Raw genomic sequence first — 5,652 nt, 5'->3', positions numbered from 1 at the left:
AATCAACAGTGTTTTTGTACCTTGTCCAATTTATTTTAGTGGTATAAGATATATATTTAGGGTTTGATTTATATATTGTTTCAAATATATATTGTTTAGGATGTTATTTTTTATGTAAATTTGATTTAACTACGCGATAAACATTTTTGTGCCCTCTTGTTTAAGATGTTGCCTCTCCTCTCACCATTTCCATGATTCCTTTTTCAATTTTATTTAATTGTTAGGTCTTCTTTTATTTTTAATAACAAATATTTGTAGACAATATTTCAATTAATTTACTAACTTTTCAACAGGTCATGATGGAGAGGTCCTTATGGATGTATAACTTATCAAGACTAGATCCATCATATATACCTGAGGTGCATAGGTTTGTTGATGCCGCTATGAACCATGCGTTGAGAAAAAGACGAAGCATATATATTGTCCATGCTACGATTGCAGAAATTTTCTTCTATTTGAAGATACTGAAGTAATCATTTCTCATCTAGTCTGCCAAGGATTTATGAAGGATTACTTGATTTGGACAAAGCATGGACAGGGTAGCTCAGCGCCTTATACAGTTGGGGACCCAACACACATCGACACCGATGGTCCAGGCATGCCTGCTGATCAGTTTTTCCACGACACACCCCAGAGTGAACATGTTGTGCCAAATGTTACCGTTGGTGGATTTGCTGGGGGGAAATGATGGTGCAAGAACTCATGTCTTACCAAATGATACAGCTGCGGAAGATGTTGAATTCTTGGAGGCAATGTTGCGTCGTCATACTGAACCATCAATGTTATTAATGAAAGGGATGGAGGCCTTGAAGAAGGCGGCAGAAGAGCCTTTGTATGATGAGTCTAAAGGTTGTACCAAAGAATACACAACGTTACGAGCTGTGCTAAAACTGTTGATGGCAAAAGCCAGGTATGGTTTGTCTGATGCTGGATGCGTTCTTAAGTATTATCGGCGATATGCTTCCAATGGAGAACAAAGTGCCTGCTAACATGTACTATGCAAAGAAGTTGATCAGTCCGCTGACTATGGGTGTCGAGAAGATCCATGCGTGTAGAAATCATTGTATCCTGTACCGAGGTGATGATTACAAGGACTTGGATAGTTGTCCAAAGTGTGGTACAAGTCGGTACAAGACAAACAAAGACTATCGAGAGGATTGTGCTGCGTCCATGTGTAAAGCAGGGAAGAAGCGAAAGAAGCCCCAAAAGAACACCCAACAGAGTTCAAAACCCATGATCAAAGATAAAGAAGAGGTTGACTATTATGCGCAGAAAAAGATTCCTGCTTTAGTGATATGGTACCTTCTAGTGGTAGATCGACTGAGGAGTTTGTTTGCTAACCCTGAGGATGCAAAACTTATGAGTTGGCATGCTTCTGATGAACACAAAAATGATGGCAAGCTTCGCCATCCAGCCGATGGAAAGCAGTGGCAAGATTTCAATGACAACCACCGAGACTTTGCCAGCGAACCAAGGAATGTTAGGTTCGCACTGTGTACAAATGGAATGAATCCATTTGCTGAGAGGAGCAGCAAGCAAAGCACATGGCCGGTGATTCTCACCATCTACAACCTCCCTCCATGGTTGATGCAGAAGCGAAAATACCTTTTGCTAACCTTACTTATCTCTGGACCAGTTCAACCTGGAGTTGACATGGATGTTTTCTTGAAGCCATTGATGGAGGAAATGAAAATGTTATGGGAAAAAGGTGTTCCAATGTTGGACGAGTATCGCAAAGATTCATTCACGCTAAGAGCAATTATTTTTGTTACTATCAACGATTACCCTGCACTCTTTATTTTATCAGGGCAATTCAAGGGAAAGGTTGGTTGCGTGGTGTGCATAGATGGTACCCATTACGTGTCCCTTAATGCATCTAAGAAGATAGTGTACATGAGGCACAGACGCTTCTTATCGAAAGGACACAAGTACCGCCTGAAAAAGATGGATAAGTACTTTGACTATAATGATGAAAGGAACTCAGATGCACCATTAGGTAATAGCAAAGCTCATAAAGTTTTCAAAATAGTGAGCAACATTAAATTTGTGTTTAGAAAGAAGACAAAGGATGGAAAATTAAGAAAGGATGTCAAATCAACTCCAGGGGCAACATTCAAGAAGAAGTCAATTTTCTTCGAGTATTTGCCATACTGGAAAGACTTGGATGTACGACACGCGATCGATGGTATGCACGTCCAGAAGAATGTGTTCGAAAGTCTAATTGGCACATTGCTAAACATCAAGACCAAGACAAAGGAAGGACCCAATTCACGCTTTGACATGGTGCAGTTAGGCATAAAAAAAGAGCTTCATCCTGTTCTTCAAGAAAATGGGAAGTACCATCTCCCAGCAGCAAGCTACAACCTCAACATAGATGAGAAACATGCGATGTGTGAGTGGTTGAAGAAATTGAAAGTCCCATCTGGATTCTGCTCTAGCATACGGAGTTTTGTGTCAATGAAAGACCTAGCACTCACCAACTACAACTCACATGATTGTCATGTCATGCTGACTACTTTCCTCCCTATTGCAATAAGGGCTATAAATCCAGTATTCTTAAAGATGGCAGTCACACGATTGTGCTACTTTTTCAACAAGATCACACAAAAGGTAATTGACCGTGATGAGTTAGAATCCCTTCAGGAATTCGCAGTGGAAACAGTATCATAGTTTGAGATGTGTTTCCCCCCATCATTCTTTGATATCATGGTGCACCTTGTGGTGCACTTGGTTCCACAAATACAGGCACTGGGTCCCATGTACCTGCATGAAATGTGGACTTACGAGCGTTTTATGTCAACACTAAATGGCTATGTATCAACTCGTGCTTGTCCCGAGGCGTCCATGATAGAGGGGTATTGTACCGAAGAGGCGGTTGAGTCCGAAGCACCATTCTGCAATAATGTCCTAAAAGACTAGGTTGCAATAGGTTTGCCTCCGTCAAGACATGAGGGTAGGCTACATGGATGTGGGAGGATTGGACGAAAATCATTCATCCCACCAGATTACAATACAGTACTTGAGGCACATCACAACATCTTACATCAGCTCTCGATAATGGAGCATTTGATTGAACAACACATGGATGAGCTTCGAGAACATAATCCTAGGCAAACAGAGGATTGGGTAATGAAGGAACACAAGAAACAGTTGTACACATGGCTAAGGGAGCAGGACATTCCATATGGGGAAATAATTGAGAAACAAACCATCAAGGCTTTGGCATCTGGACCATCACGCCAAGTCATAACATGGCAAACCTATGACATAAGTGGATTCACATTTCATACCAAGTCCAAGGACCAAAAGAGCATGACACAAAATAGTGGTGTTCGATGCGAGGCCGTAGATGACAAAACTGGTGATATTATTACATAATTTGGCTTCATCGAGGACATATGGGAACTAGACTATGGTACATTTCAGATCCTTGTGTTTCGATGTCAATGGGTTGAAGATAAACATGTCATAGTGGATAATTATGGGGTCAGAGTTCTTGATCTAAGTAAGGTGGGATATAAAGATGACCCATGGATCCTTGCTAATCGTGCTGCACAGGTTTTCTATGCTGAGCAGATCCTTTCTAAGAATGAGAAGAAAAGTACCGACAAACCAAAGCATGTAGTTTTTCTAGGAAAGCAACAAGCAGTTGGAGTTGACGGTGTATCGGATCTGGAGGATTTTAACCAGTTCAGTGATATGTCCCTCTTTGTGGACCATCCTATGAAGATACAAAATATTGAGCGAAGCATCCCATAGAGTTCTTTGCCATGGGTGCGCCCTGAAGGACAAGGAAGAATAGTAGCGGCCTATATTGTATCTATGATTCATCATGTAAACGCTTTGTCAAATGCAAAAATGTCCTATTTATGAAATGTATATCTTGATGAGTGGAACAAACTTTGTATTCATGACTTTTCGAGTTGGGCACGTCTCGAGTTTTGAAAACGTGTGTAGCTGTGGAAATTTGAAATTTCAAATTTTGAGTGGTCCAAACTCTCTCAGATGAAAAGTTGACCCTTACACACAATGTGTATCTTGATGAGCTGAACAAACTTTGTATTCATGACTTTTGTATCTGAGGCTACCAAGGGTCTAGTCAAAGTGACTTTTTAGAAAAAATCCAAGATTTGACTTGGTCAAACTAGGCACTAAATGACCTCAAATGAAAAACTTTTGAATACATGGGTGTTAGAGCTCCTCAAGATACACATTCCATACATAGGATATTTTGGCATTTGGGAAAGGATTGGTAAACTCTAGTCACAAATTGTTGAATGTGACACAAACTTTATGAAACTATATGTGAGACTTGTGGATTTAGAACTACACTTTTGAAACGCTTTGTCAAATACAAAAATGTCCTATGTATGAAATGTATATCTTGATGAGTGGAACAAACTTTGTATTCATGACTTTTCGAGTTGGGGACGTCTCGGGTTTCGAAAACGTGTGTGTAGTTGTGTAAATGTGAAATTTCAAATTTTGACTAGGTCAAACTAGGTCCAACTAGGCACTAAAAGTCCTCAAATGAAAAAGTTTTGGATAGAGAGAAGTTAGAGCTCATCAAGCTCTACCTTTCATACAATATGCAATATACATTTGAAATTTAAAATAATATAAAAATAATATATAGGTGTGAAATATCATTATACAAATAATATATAAACAATATAATTATGTTACAAATATAGAATATAGAAATAATTATGTTAAAATATTATTATATTATAATATCAATATGCAATAAAAAATAGTAACCAAAAATATAGAAAACAATTATAATAATAATAATTGCAAAAAACTTTGTACACGTGGGTGGTATTGACCACCGCCTGTATAGTGCTATTTCTACACGCGGTGGTCAATACCACCCGCCTGTAGAAAACATTTTCTACAGGCGGGTGGTATTGACCACCGCGTGTAGAAATAGCACTATACAGGCGGTGGTCAATACCTGTCTCTTATACACATCTCAACCGCCTGTAGAAATGGAGGCCATATAAAGGCCACGCGTAGACCCCCGAAATTTTCTAAGTTCGAAGGAATCCACGCCGGCAGGCTGCTGAAAATTTCCACGGCGCCAGAGTTCGAGCATCCGTCGCCCGTCGTCGTTCCGTCGAGGTAAGCTCGCTCGATCGCCGCGGGAGCACACGAGGTCGGGGAGAGGGAGGCACCGCGTGCGCCCTCCGCTGCTCGCCGCCGGCGACGCGGCCTGAGGCGGCTGGACGGCGACGCGGCCCGAGGCGGTTGGACGGCCGTCGTCGGGGGCCGGGCTGCGCCTGCGCCTGTGGCTCTACATGGGGAAGGCTCGGGGGCCGCGCGCAGCCGCCTCGGGGGAGTCTCGGGCTCCTCAACCGATGCGGCGGCGGCGGGGCGTGCTGCGGCCGGCGGAGAGGGTGAGGGGGAGAGGGAGGGGGAGGGGCAGGGGTAGGGGCCGGTGGGCCGGCTGCGCAGCTGGGCCGGCCCACCAGCGGCCAATTTTTGTTTTCTTATTTTTTATTTTTCTTATTTGATGTATATGATGTATATTTTTAATTATTAATTGTCCAAAATAAATGTATATGATGTTTTATTTTTCTTATAGTTATTAATAGTTCTAAATAATTATTAATTGTTCTAAATAAATGTATATGATTTTTTATTTTTCTT

This window comes from Sorghum bicolor, chromosome 10, assembly GCF_000003195.3.
Source record: "Sorghum bicolor cultivar BTx623 chromosome 10, Sorghum_bicolor_NCBIv3, whole genome shotgun sequence".
Taxonomy (NCBI): Eukaryota; Viridiplantae; Streptophyta; class Magnoliopsida; order Poales; family Poaceae; genus Sorghum; species Sorghum bicolor.
Note: the sequence above shows the minus strand (reverse complement) of the source record.